Below are 20,678 nucleotides of genomic sequence, written 5' to 3'. Positions count from 1 at the left end.
CTAGTTCTGACAGACTTTTGCTTTCATTATTAAAATATCACTCAAAAAAAAAAAAAAAGAGGACTCCGTGTATTTCCCTTGTTTTAGGTCTTGCTCATAGTACATTATATGAAAATTGCTTTCTTAAATAAAATGTGAAAACAACGGGTTCCAAGATTGTCATTAGTGGAATCCCCTTGAGGACGAGGCAAGATTCCCCGTCCCTCTGGGATATTTCATTCAGTCCTACACCAGCTGCTTCACCGGGAACGCAGGCACAAGGGTGGGGAGTGGTGGTGTAAAGGCGTCCGCAGCAACCCTCTCAGATGATCCCAACGCACACAAGGGAAAAGGCCAGGAGAGGTGAACGTGAAACCACCAGGGTGGCTAACTCGTGCTTGGCATAGGGGCCCACCTTACCCTCTTTCTGTGTCGGTGTGGTGTGGACACGTCTTAGCGTGCACCCTCCAGGGTATTTAACCTCCTCCAGATCCGGAGCCCCAGAGGGTGAGCCCCGGGGCCTCAGGGGATCCCTCTCCGCCAGCCCAGGCCTGCCATCCGGGTCCACGTGTCTCCCGTGAGGAAGAATGAGGGAACCAGGCACGCACTCCAGTTTCCAGACGCCCGCCTCCTCACTGGGTGCCAGCTTAGCCCTGCAGCCCCAGCAGGACAAGGGGGGAGGCGAAGCGAGAGTTTGCAGTCATCCCTTCAATCTCTGTGTGTTGAATGAATGAATGCCTTGAAGATGAAGAAAATCCTGTTCTGGGCTCTGATTTTTAGGTCTTATGGGAAAATGCACGTGCATTTAATGCGTTTTTAAATGATAAATTTCGCAAGCCACGGTCGCCTAAAAAAAAAAGCAAACAACTACACGGACGATTCTAAACGTCATGAGATATAAAGACCCTTGGCATTTAAATTCTTGTCTTCTTTGTCATCAAACATTTTCATTTTAACATCAGGAAAAGCAACACGTCGCGTTTTCTGGCTCCGAGGGAGGGCCGCACAATTTTTAGGACGTCGGGAACGCACGCCCAGGCCCCTCTCCCTCAGGCGGTTTCCAGAACTAAGAACCAGAGCAAACCTGAGGAGCTGCCGGGAGGAAGCGCACGGGCGCCGGCCCCGGGCGAGGCCCAGGGGGCGCCCTGCCCTCGGCTCAGGAGCCGCGCGCCCCCAGCCCGGCGCCGAAGGAGGTGGGCGAGGCGGCGGCGGGGGCTGGGCCTCGAGGGGCGGGCCCGGGGGCGGGGTGCGCGCGTGGGAGGCCGGAGGCGCGGCCCGGGTGCGCCCCGAGCGCCGCGCGGGGAGGGTGCGGAGCGGCCCCGCGCCGTTAGCGCACCCGGGGGCCCTCGAGCACCGCGGAGGCCAGGCGCCGGCTGCAGGTAACCGTCTCCTTCCCCGCGCCCTTTCGGGGGAAGGATGGAAGGCAGAAAGCTGACTCGTAGCCGGGGCCCTGCTGCCCAGGGCGAGGTGGGCTCCGGCGGGGCAGAGGAAGCCGAGCCGGCCGCGAGCTCGCCGCCGGCGTGTGCGCTCGGGCCGGGGATGGCGCGGCGGCCCCTCCCTCGGCTCTCCTTTTCCATCCGATTTTCAACCTGTGGCCAGGGCACCGGTGGCCGGTGTCACCTGAAAGTCACTTTTTGGTGGCTTCTTTCCCTCTAGTCTGCGCAGAGAATTGGAACTTAGACATCGGAGGGGTTGATCGCGGGCGTGGACAGGCTGGGAGCGTTCAGTTACGCCCGTTGCTTACGCTCGCCTCTTGGGAGCCAGCGCTTTTACTTCGTTTAACTCCATTTAATCGTAGCGAGTTACTCCCATTTTATTGATTAGAAGGAGGGCGGTGGGATGATAAATGGCTCGCCCTGGGGCACAAACTTAGAAAAGAATAAACTAACTTGAAGCTCTCATCCCTCTTCCTTTTCCTTTCCTCCTTAGTCGCGCTGCTGGATTCCTTATAGAAACAGGTGATTCCTTTTTAAATCAGGAAGCCACACTTCGGTAGTGGTGGGGTTTGTCGTTTTAAATATCCAGTTCGAGTCGTTTTTTTTCAGTTTTGGTTTCTAGCTTTTCGAAGTGGAAGAAGCTTTTTGCTCACGGCTCCTTTTCTCTCTGCAGAGCTTTCACCTCCAGGGCAAAGTAAAACAGTGCACATCTCTCTTTACATCTTTCTTGGTGGACGAGGTCACTCCCGCAGATCCAGGCCGGGTTTAGGCACCGACCAGGTGGAGGTAAGTTCTGACCCGACCATCTGTAGATTGGTATAAACGTTGCGCTGCACACCCTTTTCCTCGTTCTTTCTTTCGAGAAGGGAGAGTCTTTTTACAGGTACCAGGAGAGCAGGTGAGTTGGTGGGATGTATGGTGTTTAGAGAAAGCTGTGGTGCCTCCAGATGAGACTATATTTAGCCACAGTTTTCTGTGACCTGAAAGAGGTGTCTGAAGGCTTGAGACTTGCCATCGGAGACTTGGTGTCATCCCCCCTCCTTGGCATTCTGCCCCCACCTCGGGGTTGTTCTGAAAGGCAGGTTTGTTTAATAGCAGGGAGGAGGAGGGGTTAATGGTCTTTCAGTGTAAGTTACTTGCTCAGAGCCTAGGCAGTTTCAGAGGAGCTGCCGCGGAGGATTTGGTGACATTTCATTTCTGGCAAAAAAAGCACTGGCTATCGACTTTTGGGAAATGGATTTTTTTTTTGGCAGGCCTCCAAAATGGTAATTTCAGAAAACTTTGAGTTCTCAGAAATAGCTTACTCCTCTCTTTTTGAAAACACTCTACCGTGCGGTGAATATAGTTTTTAGAAAGTGCTTTTTGGTAGATCAAAGAGGTTGCTATATTTTCCATTTTGTAGTGAGAATTTGAAGGTTTCTGCTACCTCCTCTGCATTTCCTAACCAATGGCCCTGGAAAGAACCTTCTTAGTATTGGCCCCAAATTTGTATTGGGCTTATTCTTCTCTAATTATAAGACTACTTCTGCTCAAATGTTTCTTCTTTTCCATTTGTAATTTAGTTGCTTAGTGCTAAGAGAAGTGTTTCTCCCTAGAATTGGGATCAGGAAATCACCCCCGGACTGAACCAGTAATGGGCCTGGTTGAGCTAAATCTTGGGTGGTGTCTGGCACTCCTGCCAGTAACCAGGTGGGGCTTTTTTGGCCCAGTAAGGCCAGATCTTCCTTTTTCGTTTTTTCTTACTTTTTCCAATAGTAACTAAAAAATCCTTATTTTCTTTAAAAAAAAAAAAACAAAAAACAAAAACATAAAACTGGGTTTTAAATATTGGCTTTTTAAAAAAAGATTTATTTTACTTATTTATTCTCCCCCCCTCCTCATTGTTTGTGATCGCTGACTGCTCTGTGTCCATTTGCTGTGTGCTCTCTGTGTCTGCTCATTTTCTCTTTTGGAGGTACTGGGAACCAAACCTGAGACCTCCCATGTGGGAGAGAGGTACTCAATCACTTGAACCAGGTCGGCCCCCTGCTTTGTTGTGTCTCTCATTGTCTTTCCTCTTTGTGTCTCTTCATTGTGTCATCTTGTTGAGTCAGCTTGCTTTCTCCAGGAGGCACCAGGAACTGAACCTGGATCCTCCCATGTGGTAGGTGGAAACCCAATTGCTTGAGCCACATCCACTTCCCTTGGCTCTTTTTTTTTCTTTTTAAAAACACCAAGAATCAAGTCAAATTTGGTTCATGCGTCATTGGTTTGCAGCTCTCTGCCAACTGCTAAAAACTGCTGTAAATGGTGATGACATTCTCAGATAAGTGGAAAATTCTAACCTGTTGTCAGTGTCATCTTACTGCATCAGCTTTCCGTGTGTGCGGCGCCACTCCTGGGCAGGCTGCCCTTTCTTTGCCCAGGGTGGCTCTCTGTAGGGCACACTCCTTGCACATGGGGCTCTGCTACACGGGGGACAGACCTGTGTGGCACAGCACTCCTTGCACACATCAGCACTGCACTTGGGCCAGCTCACCACACGGGTCAGGAGGTCCTGGGTTTAAACCCTGGATCTCTTATGTGGTAGGCGGACGCTCTTACCAGTTGAGCCAAATCCGCTTCCCTCCCATTTTTTTTTTTAAGATGACGGAGTAGCAGTTCACCATGTTTGTTGATGTGTGAAAATGGGAACAATCCCTAAGTATTTGAATCCCCAAACCAAAAGTTCTAAGCAAACATTTTAATACTGAGACTTGGCATGATTATATCATGTGCCGAGTAGGCTATAGTTTTAGGGAAAAAAAAACTTTTTAGCTAACAGCAGTCAGAGAGACTACTAGCATGTAACTCTGCATGAAAAATCCTAACTTTATGAATTTAGGAGCTCTCAATGACAAATGATATTTCTCATATCTGAATTTTTTGAAAAAAGTGTTCTGAAAATTTGATCCTCTTTTTTTTTTTTTTAGGTCTTCTGTAAGCTCAGGGAAGTTAAAAAACACAGCTCTGGTTGTAAAAGATGATGCATCCTTAGTAAGGGATTGGCTACCCATTAGCTCCTTCCAGAAATCAAATTCGTTAAACTTAGGGTGGCGTGGTAACTTACCAGTCTCCTTGTTCAAAATTTAAGAATTTCAAGATGTCTCCAGGAGGCAGAGCATTAACCCAAGCAGGGGTGGGGCCTTTTGCTCCTGCCTTGAAACAGGCCCTGGTGAAACACTTCCTCTGTAGCTGAAAAGATGGCTGCAAACGCAAATCCAAAACAGAGCATAGGACATCTGCCCCCAGGGACCCAGAGTTTGCAATTCATTGACTGCAATTCTTCAGTCAGGGGTCCTGCCTGTGTTTGCAATCAGTGTAATAAAGTTACTAAGAAACTCTCCTGTGGTAAATTTTTCTCTTGCTAAAGAGGCGGCCAGGCAGCTTGCATTTAACAGCTGTTTACTGGGCACCAGGCTTTGTTAGTCTGGGGATACAGCTGTGAACAAGATGGAGTGACTCTGCGTTTATGAGACATGGAGTCCAGTGGCTAGAGGGGAAGACAGACTAGCAAATAATCACACAGTCACCAGCCTAAGTAGAGCTTTGCAAAGCACAGGGTGTCAGGAGAGCATGTAACTTGAGGGCCTAGCCTAGTTTGGGGGATTGATTGGGGAAGCCTTCCTGAAAATGTGGTATTTAAAATGTGGCCTGAGTAGGAAGTGGTCCAGTGAATGAGGGAGGGAGTTCCAGGTTGAAAGGGCTGAGAACAAGGCGGGAAATGTAAGTTGGGGATGAGGGAAGAAGTTAGGGGCCTCAAGGGCCATTTTTAGGGGTTTAGGCTTTAACAGAAGAGTGTGGGAACCCATTGAAGACTTTTAAACGGGAGAGGAGGTGAGATTTGGGTTTTTTAAGTGATCACTGTTGCTGATGTGTGGAGAGTGGTTTGGAGGTGGGTGGACCCATTAGAAAAGATGTGTTTCTTCCGGTGAGGCTTGGACCAAAGGCACCTCAGTCAGTTGCCTTATGCCGATCCAACCTGCACAGTCACGTGGCTGCCCTGGGGAGGGGGAGAATGAGTCAGCGTTGGCAGTGCAAAGGCACCCACCCCCAGGTGAAAGATGAGGAAGCTAGAAATAGCGTGGGTGGGGTGGTGGTCCTGGAGAGAAGTGGATGGCGGGGGTTGGGGGATGTTGAGTCTGTGGTTAAAATCAGAAGGAAGGTGGTGATTATTTGCATATGGTTGATGGAGAGGGAGGTACTCAAGATGATTCAGACGTTTCTGACATAAATAACTGAGTGGGATGGGATGGTGAAACCGTTTATGGGGCTAGAGAACACTGGAGGGGGAACAGGTTGGAATGAGGTGGGGGAAGGAAGAGATTTCCATCCTGGACATGTTTTGCTTTTGAGACATCCAAGTGAGGAGCAGGCAGCAGGAACTTATAAAATAGACCTGGGGTGGAAATACATTTTTGGGAGCTGTTGCTTGTAAATAATTATTAGGAGTGAAAAAGATCATCCGGAGAGGGATGTAGAATAAGAAAAAGACTGGCCCTGAAGAGTTTGATCACTGGTTTGGTAGAGGAGGAGAAGTCAGGTAAGGCCACTGAGAAGCCAAGTAGACATGCAGGGTAGGGAGGGAATGTGGGTTCTAGTGGTTTTATTTCTTCTTTTCTTTAAAAATTGAGATAGGAGAGCTTGAACGTGTTCTAATGCTACGGAGTTTTTGGCAGAGTGAGAGGCTCAAGACATGGGAGACAGAAAGAAATGATAGAACCAGGCTTCAGAGAAGGATGATTCTAGAACACAGGGGCAGGGATTTGTTTTTGGAAGGAGAGGAGGAGAGAAGGAAAGAATGGATAGAGATGCCTGTGGAAAGAATGGATAGAGATGCCTGTGGATTTGGGGGCCAGAAATTGTGAGGGCTGCTGCTTATTTTTTTTTATTTTTGAAAGCTTTGTTGTTTTGTTTTTAAAGATTTGTTTATTTATTTCTCTCCCCTTCCCCCCCCCCAGTTGTCTGTTCTTTGTGTCTATTTGCTGCATCTTCTTCTTTGTTAGCTTCTGTTGTTGTCAGCGGCACGGGAATCTGTGTTTCTTTTTGTTGTGTCATCTTGTGGTGTCAGCTCTCTGAGTGTGCCGTGCCGTTCTTGGGCATGCTGCATTTTCTTTCATGCTGGGCGGCTCTCCTTATGGGGCGCACTCCTTGCACGTGGGGCTCCCCTACGCAGGTAACACCCCTGCGTGGCACGGCATGCAGGGCACTCCTTGTGCGCATCAGCACTGCACATGGGCCAGCTCCACACGGGTCAAGGAGGCCCAGGGTTTGAACCGCGGACCTCCCATGTGGTGGACAGACTCCCTAACCACTGGGCCAAGTCCACTTCCTGGCTGCTGCTTATTGAGCTTTGTGATGGGTTTAATGGGTAGTATAGCGAATGAATGATGTTGCTTACCATTAAGCCTGGCCCTGTAGTCACTTACCACCTCTTCTACAAATTGCTTCCCACCTTTAACTTGGTGCCTAAAGGCAGTGATGCTCAACTGAGAGCATACCTTTTGATGGACATCAGAACCACAGGGGGGAGGCTCTTGGAGATGAAGGGCCATTTCAAGCTCCTTCTCACCACCCTGATACTAGTTGAAAATAATGGTTCTTAACACTGACTGTACATTAAGAATGCCCAGGGAGCTTTTACAAATCCTGATACCCTGGACAAACTTCAGGCCAACTCCATCAAATCTCTGGGAGGGGTCTCAGGTATTGGTACTTTTTGAAAGTTTCCCAGTGTTTCCAGTGTGCAGCCAAGGCTAAGAGCCACTCCCCTAGGGGGTGGCCACCAGTCCATTTCAGCCACTCTGCCATATTTTGCTCCAGCCCCCATTACCTGGAGCTTAGTGTGTCAGTTATGAAGGTTAGAAAGTGGGGTTGACGCCATTGTGAGCCACATGTGTTGGCATCTAGACAAGATGAGAGTGACAGTGTTCTGGGGTGTTGAAGGAAAGAACGATAACATCTATTTATAATTTTATGAATATTTAAGAACAAAGTCAAGCTGTATTGCTTGTCTGTGGTGCCTTCCTCAGTCTTGTGTCCTCTTTGGTGAGTGTGGGTTTTTTGAGGTGGAGAAGAGGGGCCCTTCACCCAGACAGGATCCCACTCATCCAGTTATTAAAAATACTGTGAGGGATTGCAATTTTTGAGGCCCTGTGTGGCATTCATTTGTTCAATTTTATAAATACACGAGCTTTAAATGAGACCATCCCTCAACAGGTGTACTTAGAATTTAGCCCTGAATGGGTGACAGGTGGGCCAAGACCCTGATTCCCTCCAGGCGCTCTCCCTTCAGCTGAAGGAGCTGAGGAACAATGACTGTTTTGAAAGTTTATCATGGCATGACATGATAGTACATGAAGTTTTATAATAATTTTTTTTTTGAGGTACCGAGCTGGGGCTTGAACCCCAGACACACCCTATATGTGGGAAGCCAGCACTCAACTGCTGAGCCACACAAGTTCCCAAGTTGGTTTTGTTTGTTTGCTTGTTTTGTTTTTTAATTTATTTTTATTTTTCTGTCTCCCCATGCCCACCGTTGTCTCTTCTCTTGTGTCCATTTGCTGTGTGATCTTGTGTCCGCTTGCATTTTTGGCAGCACTGCAAACTGCATTTCTTTCTGTTGTGTAGTCTTACTGCGTTAGCTCTCCATGTGCGTGGTGCCACTCCTGGCAGGCTGCGCTTTTTTTGCATGGGGTGGCTCTCCTTGCGGGGGGCACTCCTTGCATGTGGGGCTCCCTTATGCAGGGGACACCCTTGCGTGGCATGGCAGTCCTTGAGCATGGTAGCACTGTGCGTGGGCCAGCTCACCACACTGGCCAGGAGGCCCTGGGTTCGAATCCTGGATCTCCTATATGGTAGGCAGATGCTCTATCAGTTGAGCTACGTCTGCTTCCCTGCTTGTTTTGTTTGTTTTGTTTTTTTTAGGAGGCATCTGGACCTGAACCCAGGACCTCCCATGTGGAAAGCAGGTGCTCAATAACTTGAGCTACATCTGCTCCCCAGTTACATATTTCTTTAATATAAAGTCATGATTTCCAGATTTACTGCCCTTTTCCAATGTTGCTGTACCTGTCAGTAGTCTAACTAGTTTTAAAGTCTTTTAAGTGTAGAGTATCAGTGAACTTGGAATCCATTTGTTATATTTATAAAAATTTAACACCTGCTAATAGTTTGAAAAAGACACTTGATTGAAAGCTGAATTTCATCAAAAAATTTTGTCTAATTGGTGGATGGATTAAAATCAAGGGTTATGATTTGGGAGCCAAGGGTGAACTACTGACATCGCTAATGCATCCCGGTCAGCCCAGACAGCCATTAAAACAAAAAGTTAAACTGTATGGAACTTGGAAGCAGACCTTCAAAATACTGTACACAAAATATTTAAGATATTTAAAAAATAAGGAAGGCTACTTAATTGCTTTTATTACAGATAATACAGACATACTTTGGAGATATTGCAGATTCAGTTCCAGACCAACATAATAAAGCAAATACTGCAATGAAGCGAGTCACACCAATTTTTTGGTTTTCCAGTGCATACTGTAGTTGTGTGCAATAGCATTATGTCTAAAAGAGCAACGTACTTACCTTAATTAAAATGTGACTCAGAGACAAAAGTGAACATGTACTGTTGGGAAAATGGCACCAAAAGACTTGTTTAACACAGGGTTGTCACAAACCTTCATATTGTGAAAACCTGTATCTGCCAAGCACAATAAAGCAAAGTGTAATAAAACAAGGTATACTGGTAATCATTTGTAGTGAAGAAGCAATTTTGTACTGCAGATAGTTAAAGCTAATAGGTTTCATTTCTTTTCCTTTGTGTTTTTTTTAAATTAAATTACGTTTAAACCCCCCCCCGCCCCCCGGCTGGCTTCGTGTCTGCTCTCTGGATCCATTCTCTGTGCATTCTTCTCTGTTTCCCTTTGTTGTGTCATCTTGCTGCGCCAGCTCTCCGTGGGTGCAGGCCGTCAGCTTTCCACGGGCGTGGGGCAGCACGCCTTCACAAGGAGGCCCTGGGACACGAACCCAGGGCCTTCCATATGGTAGACAGGAGCCTAATTGATGGAGCCACAGCCGCTTCCTGTGTGGTTTATAATATACCTAATTGTTACAGTGTTACAAACTATTTTAAAATGAATATACACATATGGAGCACACTAACTCCAAGTGTTCACTCATAAGGTTTGTAATTTTAAAAATTTGCAACCTTTTCAATAAAAACTGAGTAAGTGCCCTCTGTACATATATTTATTTATAAATAGGACAATTTAAAAATTTGTATGCCTCATAAACTTTTAATAAAAACTGTCTCTTGGGAGCAGGTGTAGCTCAGTGGTTGAGCACCTGCTTTACATGTATGAGGTCCTGGGTTCAATCCCCTGTACTTCTTTTAAAAAAAACATAACCTAAAAAACTGCCTCTCTTTCCATGATACACTTCCTGTAGACCAACCAGTGGAAAATAAAATCCCTACCAAAGTAAAAGTAAGTGCTCACCTCTGAAAAACGATGAATAATGTGTGTGTCCGGTTTGTCTTGAGATGTGTACATTGTCAAAAGGCAAATCGGAGTCGAGTTTGTGAACTACAGCATTTTATTCGGGACGTCAGAGTTTTACTGCAGCAGAGGAAGCCAGAGAGCTCTTGCAAGGGCAGGTAGGTAAGGGTTCTAGGAATGGCAGACGATTTCTACAGACGTGAAAAGGAAGTTAGCTTGACTCCTATTGATTGGATGAGGGTTTGTTCATCTTCTAGGGGTGTGTTTAGGGCAGATGGGCTTTGTTTTGTATTGGGTCAAACTGACCCAGGGGCTTGATTGGCTATCTGGATCTGCTGCTTTGGTGGGAATTTTAAAGATGGCAAGAAGAAACTCAAGTGTATTCAGGGAGGAAGTAGGCATGAGGTTTTGGCTGGGGCAGGGTTCTTGGGGAGGTGTCCCTGGCGCTTTCTCTATACAATTTAATCAACATTAAACTTCCTTTAAATGCACCACTTTGAATTTAGGAACTTTAAGAAATCTTGTGGTTTAGTCTCCTGCTTCAGGGCGGGTAACTGCTTTAAATTTAAATCTTTTCAACATAGATGAAAAGATTTTGTTTCTTATTCTTTCCTCGCCAACTGGACCTCAGTTCTATTGTGCCCAGAGCTTTTGTTGTGAACTGGCCTAAACCAGTTTGGTTCTTTCTCATAAGCAGGTAGCAGTAGGTGAGGGCTCCACCTCCACTCCCAGGCAGCTGTACTAGCAGGCGAGGAAGGTCAGCGCAAGTGCCTGGTCAACGCTGCCCCTTCCAGGCCCTCTGAGTGGACTGCGCTCCAGGGAGAGGGTCATGTAAGGCACATGCATCTTGCTTTCCAGCAGCAGGACTCAGCTGACCATCCAGGACAGTCAGGTGATCAAGAGTTTTCTGGAATCAGCATCTTGACACAGGAATGAGCCTGGGACTCCATCCCGAAGGGCCCAGGCTATGGGACTTGCCAAGTGTACTTGTCTTATTTTCCTGCGAGTGCAGGAAGTGCCTCTAAAGTATCCCTAGTCTGTTCACATAGATGAAGCACTGCACATTTCATCACAGTGAACCCATTTCTCGCATCCTTTATGCTAATTAACAAAACCTCTGGCTTGATTAAAATGCCCAAAGCACTTGTAGCTGCTGCTAGAGTGTCAACCGTCACTGGAATCTGTTCCTAATTAGGGTGTGTAACCTTTCCCAGCCTTCAGGGTATAGATGGCTGTGCAGAAGTACTTTTAAAGTAAATTATTACCTTTTATCAGAGAACTTGGGAGTTTCCTGAAAATGTGAGGCAGGGCTATAAAAATACATGATTTTTTAAAAAGTGTACAAAACCACTAAATGAGTGCCTTTTTTAGTATACACAGATATTTCTGACAATTTGGGGGAATGTCCTTTTCAGTTATGAAAGGGACCAGTTTTTGCTGGTGGATGTAATTTGGGAAAACAAATTTGTTTGGCTTACAGAGTAGATTGATCAGGCTTGGCAATACAATTTTTGGTCAAAAATTAAATGTGAATGTAAAATAGAATTTAGACTAGATTTTTTTTTTTTTTGGCTCATACAGAGGTGTTTTTCCTTTTTTTTTTTTTTTTCCTGGTGGTGATTATAAAATTTGATCTGTATTGAAGAAGCAAATAATAAAAAGAGAACCGATGTTTGATTGACATTAACCACAAAGGAATGCCAGATTTCCCATCTGGGGTTCTATGGGTGGCCCTAACTGGGAGAAAATAAAAAGTAGAATTGAGTTGAGGCAGCAGAGTATAAAAGGATATTACACGGGTGAAGCCCCATGTTATGGTAGCCCTACCCTTCCACTAATTGTTGAACCTTAGAAAAGTCACTTAATGTTAAAAATTTGTGATTGGGTAGGTCTACCAGACTCTGGCCCCCAGTTTCCTTGAATGTTCCAGAGGGGAATGGATTTTGGGAAGCACTAGAGAGACACATTTCGCTGTGGGGTGATAAGCTCCTGTAAAGTTTTCTTGGTCAAAAACCTTGGAGAAATATTGAATACCCTATTTCTAAGTATATTACAATGAGCATTACTGTCTTAGGGCTAAGAAGCCCAGCAGTACAGAATCGGGTTTAGCTTTATTTATGCCTAGAGTTCTCTTAATTTATTGGACCTCAGAATCTACCCCTTCAACAAGATCTAGTAATAGCTAGATCAAGCATCTAGGACTAGATGCTGTTTAAAGATCCTTTCAGCTCTACAATGGATGCATTGTTCCCAAAATAGTTTTAAACTATTGACCAAACCTGTAATTTGCCCCTGAAGCTCAGTAAATAACCACTGTGTGAATTTCATGAGCTCAGGGAGTATGTGTTATTTATGTTTATATTTTTTTCCAGAACTTAGGAATCTGCTTTGTTAAAATAGATACTCAGTGTGGAATTAAATTGAGACCCTTCAGGTATTTGTCAGTAAACTTTAAAAATGATTTCTCAGCTTCGAGGTCCAAAAAAGTTAGCTTTACTTGTGAATTAAAAATTTCAATAAAGTTCAGACAAGAGGAAATAAAAACAATAATAAATGAATCGCTAATGTTTCTTGATGGTTTATTATGTGTTATATACAGATAAGTGTTTTACAGGTTGACTCACTCTTTATAAAACTCTTAAGGTATGCATGATCATTCCCAATTAAATTGTGTAAAGCTAACTAGTTTATTTTTTTTACATGTAAGCTGAAGCAGAGAGGTTAGTTAAGGATTTACTGGAGTCATTTTGGCTGCAGAACCTGAAATCATTGCTACCATACTCTCCTGCTTCTCACCTGTAAAGAAACTCAAGAAAAATATTCAGCCACTAGTAAAGAAATACAAAGTAAAACCTCAGTGATATACTATTTTACAGCTGCAGTGTTGACAAAAGTACACACCTATTCATATGTGTAATAATTATACAATAAATGTAGGAAAAATTGTACTTCAGTATTACTGGTGGCAAAATAAATAAGTATGGTACCTTTGGAAGTCAGTTGAACCATAAAAATGTAATGTTGACCCAAGAATCCCAGTCCTGGAAATTCCAAAGAAATCCTTTAAAAGCCAAGAGAAAACAAAGCTAAGAATATATGAAAATACTCACAGCTCATGTTTATAACAGTATAAATTTGAAAAACCCTGAATACACTACAAGGAAACACAAACTAAGTGTGGCAAAGAACAGTGAAGACTCTTTGATGTCTGTTAAATGAGAAAAACAAATAGATAACTGCATCTCATTTGGCTTATTCTCTTTGAGCAACAATGTAAATCTGTAGTGTACGTGGACAAGCCACCAGAGAAAAATGTGAAAAGTAAACTCTGATACTGCATAAAAGGAGGGCGGTTGTAATGGCTTTTTGTTCTTTTGGAAATTATCTTCACTATAATGCTTTGCAAATATCTTTAACTAGAGCTTTTGTTGGAAGATTGAGGCCATTTTCCATCAGTTTGCAATAAAATAACAGTGAAAATTAAAAATTCAAACACATACAGTACTAGGACTAACATCTGAATTCAGTAAGGCCACATGATATAAGATCAATTTACAAAATTGAGTAGTATTTCTATATATTAGCAAAAAGCAATTCAAAATGAACAGTTCCAGTCACAATGACCCGAAAAAGAATAAAATACTTAGGAGTAAATTTAACAAAAGATGTGCAAGAATTCTACCCTGAAAATTATGAAACATTGCTGAGAGAAACTAAAGAAGACCTAAATAAAGAGAGAAATCCATGTTCATAGATTAGCAGATTCAATATTGTTGAAATGGCATTTCTCCCCAGATCTATATTATAATCAAAATTTCAGCTGCTTTTTTTTTTTTTTGGTAGAAATTGACAAAGTGATCCTAAAGTTCATATGGAAATGCAAAGGACTTGAAAAAGAACAAACTTGAAAGAGAACTTGAAGTTCAGAAAAAGAACTTGAAAAAGAACAAACTTGGAGGACTTACACTAGCTGATTTAAAAACTGAACCTTCTATATAGAGCTACTCAGGACAATGTGATGCTGGCATAAAGGTAGACATATCTGTATATAAATCAGTGGAACAAAATTGAAAGTCAGAATTAAACCATTATGGTTATGGTCAATTGATTTTAACAAAGTTGCTAAGGCAATTCAATGCGGAAAGAATAGTCTTTTCAACAAATGGTGCTAAGATCATTGGAGGATCTTATCCAAAAAGATGATTATATAATCTTGCCTCACACCATGCACACAAAAATTAATTCAGAATGGTTCATAGGCCTAAAATAAAGTAAAAAAAACTGTAAAACTTTTAGAAAAAACCACTGGAGAAAATCTTCAAGACTTTTTGTTAAGAGAAAAGTTACTTGATAACTGTAATGTGTCATCTTGGCTCCACTGAACTTGGAACTATGTTTTGCAGAATCCTCTTCCTTGTATGTCTCCTGTTAGGATCTGCTGCAAGAGAGATTTTTGCAAGCCTTAGATGGTACAAGGAAGGAAAAGCCCTTTTTTAGCTGACACATGTTGCTGCCGACCTGTTGGCTTACATCCTGGCAGGTAGCAGTGTGAGGGATTGCAAATTGCTCGGCTACCCTTGAATCCCTCCTTAAGTTTTGACTCCCCGGACTAGCGTGTGTGTTTAGTTTTTTGACAAGATCCAGTTCTGCAAGATACCCTGGTTACCAAGGTCAGAGACAACAAGAACAGACATTGGAAGCCTGGACAGCTGAAGAGGGTAGTCAGTGTAAGGGCCATTTCATCCCTGAGAAGGGACGACCCTCGCCTGGGGTGATGGTAGTTAGCAAGATGAACAAAGACGTGCAGATAAGAGCAGCGATTAACCAAAAATTGGTAGAACCTGGAGAAAGAGAATGCCTGAAAGAGTGCTGAGAGCTAAATTACTTGAATGTGGCAGGAAGGATCTACTGAAGGCACACTGTAAAAAGGTAATTAAAGAGAAAGGACTGGAACTTTATTTACTGGTGATGCCTTGGTGGCTGAAATCACTACAAAAGGCAGAGCTCTGGTACCTGACAGTGTGAAGAAGAAACTCCTACAAGGAATAAGAACATTTCCTTGCTCAGCATGCCAGCCTTAAAGATTGAATTAGATTGTGTTATTTTGTGGTTTTATTTCTGAAAGTGGAACTTGCCATAAATTAGCAATTTCCGCAAATAGAATCCTTTTTTGTATGATGGTATACAGTTTTCAGTAATGATGTGTAAACTATTGATTTTTCCCCCCTAAATGTGTTATTTTAATAAATATTTCATGAATGAGGGGCAAAAAAAAAAGGACAGACACTGGTGTCAGTCCATGCTTGTGAGGTGTTACTGACTGCTTCCCCTGTGGACCTGAAGGCCTAGTTTTAGGCAGAGAGATACAATCTTAACAGAAATTCCTTAACCAGACCCTACTCTTACATAAATCAATTCCCTATATCAAACCCATATTTCTTATGTATTATAGTATATATACATACACATATATACAGATTATGCATAATCTCCTACTGATTCTGCTTCTCTGGTTGAACCCTGACTGGTAACAAGTTCTTAATACAATACTAAAACCATGATCCATAAAAGAAAAGATTGATTAATTGATTGGACATCATCAAAAGTAAACACTCTTGGGCTTCAATGATAACCATTAGGAAAATGGAAAGACAAGCCACAGACTGAGACTAAGTATTTGCAAATTATTTTTCCAATAAAGGACTTATATCCAGAATATATAAAGAACTCCTAGAAAAAAAAAGGGGGGGGGGGCAAGTATTTGAATAGACATCTCAACAAAGAAAATATAGGAATGGCTAATAAGTTCATGAAAAGGTGCTCAACATCATTAGTTATTTGGAAAATGCAAATTAAAACCCCAATGAAATACCACTCCACACCTACTATAATAAAAAAGGCAGATAATAACAAGCATTGTTAAAGATGTGGAGAAACTGGAAACTTTATATATTGAGATGGGAATGCAAATTGGCACAGCCATTTTGGGAAACAGTTTGACAGCTTCTAAAAAAGATAAATTTACCATTTGACCCAGCCATGCTACTCATAAGTATCTACCAAGAGAAATGAAAACATATATCCACACAAAGACTTGTGTGTGTTCATAGTGGCATTATGCATAAGAGCCAAAAAGTGGAAACAGTCCAAATGTCCTTCAACTGATGAATGGATAAACAAAATTTGGTATATCCTAACAGTGGTATGCTATTCATCAATGAAAAGGAACGGATACATTCTATAACACAGATGTACCTCAAAAACATTATGCTGGCGGCGGACTTGGCCCAGTGGTTAGGGCGTCCGTCTACCAGATGGGAGGTCCATGGTTCAAACCCTGGGCCTCCTTGACCTGTGTGGAGCTGGCCCATGCGCAGTGCTGATGCTCACAAGGAGTGCCCTGCCACGCAGGGGTGTCCCCCGCATAGGGGAGCCCCATGCGCAAGGAGTTCGCCCTGTAAGGAGTGCACCCCATAAGGAGAGCCACCCAGCACGAAAGAAAGTGCAGCCTGCCCAGGAATGGTGCTGCCCACACGGAGAGCTGACACAACAAGATGACTCAACCAAAAGAAACACAGATTTCCTTGCCGTTGACAACAACAGAAACGGACAAAGAAGACACCGCAAATAGACACAGAGAACAGACAACGGGGGTGGGGAGGGGGAAGGGGAGAGAAATAAATAAATAAATAAATAAAATCTTTTTAAAAAACCATTATGCTAACTGATAAAGAAACCAGACAGAAGACCACATATTATACCATTCCATTTATACGAAATAGCCAGAAAAGGCAAATCTACTGAGACAAAATCAATTAGTGGTTGCCTGAGGCTGGGGGTTGGAGCGAGGACTGACTATAAAAGGGCATGAGGGATCTTTCTGGGGTGATGGAAATGTTTTAAAATTGGATTGTTTGATCGTTGCACAATTCTATAAATTTACTAAAACTCATTGAATTCTGGACTTACCATGAGTAAATTTCACAGTATATAAATTATATCTCAATAAAGCCGTTCTTTTTAAAAGTTAAAAAAAATTTTTTTTTAAACATTACAAAAATATATGAGGGGAGTGGGTGTAGCTCAAGTGGTTCAGCATCTGCTTCCCATAAAGAGGTCCTGGGTTCAATGCCTAGTACCTCCTTAAAAAAAATGGAGGAAAAGACATCCCCCTCATCCCCTCTACCCCCTCACGAAGATAGGTTTGGGTGTCTGCTTTTTTCCGTGCACATTTGCAATGTATTCAGTGGCTTATTTTTAATGTCTTATTCTTTTTTTTTTTTTTTTTTTTTTTTTTTTTTTTTAAAGATTTATTTATTTATTATTTAATTTTCCCCCCCTCCCCTGGTTGTCTGTTCTTGGTGTCTATTTGCTGCGTCTTGTTTCTTTGTCCGCTTCTGTTGTCGTCAGCGGCACGGGAAGTGTGGGCGGCGCCATTCCTGGGCAGGCTGCTCTTTCATTTCACGCTGGGTGGCTTTTCCTCACGGGCGCACTCCTTGCGCGTGGGGCTCCCCCACGCGGGGGACACCCTTGCGTGGCACTGCACTCCTTGCGTGCATCAGCACTGCACATGGCCAGTTCCACACGGGTCAAGGAGGCCCGGGGTTTGAACCGCGGACCTCCCATATGGTAGACGGACGCCCTAACCACTGGGCCAAAGTCCGTTTCCCTTTAATGTCTTATTCTGAACACCTCAGCTCACAAGCCTCCTTCCACGCTATTACACAGAATTATTTCATTCCTGGCTTTAGGGAAGAATTTAAAGTTTACCAAGTGATACTTAAAGGTAATTTAGAGCGAATGAAAATGGAGGACACAGTTTACCGTTCTATGAAGCTGCTTAGAAAGGCCCATTCAGAGCTCAGGTGAGGGTTGAAGAGGTTGCTCTGGTTAATCTAAGGACTGAAGCCTTCAGAAGGTGAATTTGTCTTATTTGCACCTGCAGGAAGGTTTGGGAGCTTCTGGGCTTCTTGAACAGTCAGGAGGTGGGGCAAGGTATTATGAGAAGCTGTTAATAACTGGATCCAGTATTGTTCTTGGCCAGGAAGTGAGACTCTGCTTTGCTCCTCCTACTCCCTGGGAGTTAGCCCTGGGTTGAGCTGGGGCCTCACCTCTTACTGCTGCTAAACTAGAGCAAATGGCCCTCTTCAGAGTAGCTAAAGCCTCAGGTTCCTTAACTGTTAAGTGAGAATAAAAGTAGCTTTTATTCAACTTACAGGTTGTGAGAATTAAATGAGAAAATACATGTAAAATGCTTGGCAGGGTGCTTGTTGACTATTTTTTAATTTTTATTGTGGTAAGAGACAAACCTAACACTACCCTTTTTAACCATTTTCAAGTGTACCGTTCAGCGGTGTTAATTACATTCCCAGTGCGGTGCCACCATCACCACCACCCGTTAGCTTGCTGACTATTAATGTTAACAATATCCTCATTTCTGAGACAGTTTGACTGTAAATGCGTCATCAGTTTAATAGCTCTTTGAAGAAATAAGAAACACCACCACAGAAATGCAAACCTATTTTGACAGTGTATCAAATGGGTATCAGTTTCAAGAAATGTTAATGTAAGGGGAAAAATGTTTCCCACTGTTGAGGAAATACAGCGGAACAGTATTTTGCCCTCTGCAGGCCTTCCTTACTTACCATCCTCCACTTTCCTGACGCACAGCCCAGTAGCTGTTCAGCCTCCCCCACCCATCTCTCACTGCCTCTGCCCTTTGTCATTCAGGAGCTGGAGACCTGTCATCAAACCCAACCTCTCCTTTGGGCAGAGGAGGAGACCCAAGTCCAAAAGGGCAAGGTCAACCTCAAGGACAGATGAGAACACCAACCAGGAGGAGACCTTTCCTTTCTGGTTTCTTTAAGACCCAACCCTGAGTGTTGGGAATTTGCTTAACACTCCCTCCCTGGCACACTATAATTTGGAACATTCCAGTATTGTCCTTTAGTTTTCTTATCTGATAAAGAGTGTGACCTACAAGGCACATTTAACAAAAAGCATCCAAAATATTACCCTCCTTTTTTTAGGTAGAGCGGTAGAGGGGTGGGAAGTGGGTTGGATTTTCAAATAAGTGAGTCAGGGAACAGTGTGTGTAGAAGTGAGGGAAGGAGGCTGGGGGAAGAAGCCTAAGGCAGACTAGATCCTCGCCACCAGGAGCTCACCAAAGCATGCCTGTGGATTAAAGGAGACAGGGTTATGTGGGATTAAGAGTGTGAAAGTGAGAGGTGTTGATAATTCTGTTTATTGAGCATCTGCTTTGTACCGACCATTGTGCCAATTGCTCTCCAGGTTATTTTACCATCCACCCAATAAGGGGTTGTTATGAGCTCCATTTTTCAGATGAGGAAACTGAGGCTTGGAAAGGTTAATAAGTAACTTGCTGAAGTCACATATTACGAAGTGGCTTAGCACTTACGCTCATTTCTGTTGGCTTCGTGCTTTTTATTTTACTAGGCAACCTCCAACAGTGAATGATATTGGATGTCGAAGAAAGGAGGATCATTGTGGTTTCGGAAAGGTAGGGGTCAAGCTGGATTTTGAACAGGTTGAAGGAAATCGGGCAAAGAGACCACTTTGCATTCTTGCTGAAGTTTAGTTTTATTATCTTGTAGTTTGGAACAAGGATTCCTACCCTAGTAGTCATGTTTAGCAAGTCAAAAATGCTGATACATGGTGGCATCTGGAATTTGATGAGGGAATCTAGTATTTTGGAATTAGAATTTCTGGAACTTTGGGAGACTTTAGGAGGCTAGAGACTTGAAATTGAGATTGTTCAGAAAACCTAGGATCTGTGGCCAGCAAGATGAGCTCAGGTAGTTTGCGATTTCACCCAGCTTGGTGGCCTCAGGGCCTACAGCAGTGCCACCATAGGTGTCCCTGTGGACGACTCGTTGACTTAATGGCCTAGCCAACTGTGTAACCTCTGGGCTGTAGTTTTTTCATCTTTAAAAGTGGGCAAAATGAACTTTAAAGAGCCTTTCACATCTAAACTTTTGATTCCTTAAAACTGGTGCTATGTAATTCAGTTACTATCGACTACCTAGTTTTGGAGGAAAGACAAAAAGTTCATTACTCCTCAGGCTGGAGTGTTAGTGGGCAGTCAGATCATTTGCTCTTTTTTGGCCTGCAGTAGTAATGTGGCAGAGATTCCTTTTAAAAAATACTATTACCTTTTTTTTTTTAAGCATTAATAGATCCGCTTCTGCTGTCAAAGCCTATCAGGAATATCCTTTGCAAATGAATTCTACTTACTGCATTGGAGGACAGATTTTTCTGACTTAAAATTTAGTCTAGCCGTTACTCATACTTGAAGGAAAATATGAGGTCATACCGAAGTGGCATAGGCAGTAGGAAATACTGGCCACTGAGAGGGAGTCAGACAGATAAAATATCTCCAAAATTTTCAGGGCTGTAAACTTGAAAAAGGTCCTTTTTTTTTTCCCCTTTCAGGCAAAACCTGGGGTTCATGCCTTCCTTTACCCTTCTAATATATTTTCTTCAATTCATTTAAATATCCTGTTCCTTTTTATTGGTGCTCACTTATCTGAGGATGTCTAGTCAGGTTATAATCCAGTGGCATCTTTTTATAAAAATCAAAATCATTGCAAAGAGGTTGTATTACAAAATAACCCTCAAAGTTTAAACTATGTCCCAGAGGCAGACTAGGAAAATCATATGCTTTTCCTAAGCACTACTGTCTTAATTCTGTGATTTAGGTATAATAATAGGCATTGCTTTGGCT

At 43.3% G+C, this 20,678-nt stretch overlaps 1 protein-coding gene across 12 annotated transcripts in view; it reads left to right on the top strand.

Annotated features, from left to right (window-relative positions):
- The first annotated feature begins 650 nt into the window (after positions 1-650).
- The window catches only part of GCNT1 (glucosaminyl (N-acetyl) transferase 1), a 40,098-nt gene continuing 20,070 nt past the window's right edge, over positions 651-20,678 (top strand). For 3 of the 12 annotated variants that reach the window (XM_058301643.1, XM_004447457.5, XM_004447456.5), the window contains exons 1-2: positions 1,267-1,358; positions 2,089-2,201. The gene's annotated coding sequence lies outside the window, so the exon portion shown is untranslated. The other 9 variants (XM_058301639.2, XM_058301640.2, XM_058301647.2 and 6 more) reach the window with 9 other exon arrangements.

The sequence above is a fragment of the Dasypus novemcinctus genome, chromosome 8, assembly GCF_030445035.2.
Source record: "Dasypus novemcinctus isolate mDasNov1 chromosome 8, mDasNov1.1.hap2, whole genome shotgun sequence".
NCBI classification, from domain to species: Eukaryota; Metazoa; Chordata; class Mammalia; order Cingulata; family Dasypodidae; genus Dasypus; species Dasypus novemcinctus.
This window is presented reverse-complemented; position numbering and strand designations above follow the sequence as displayed.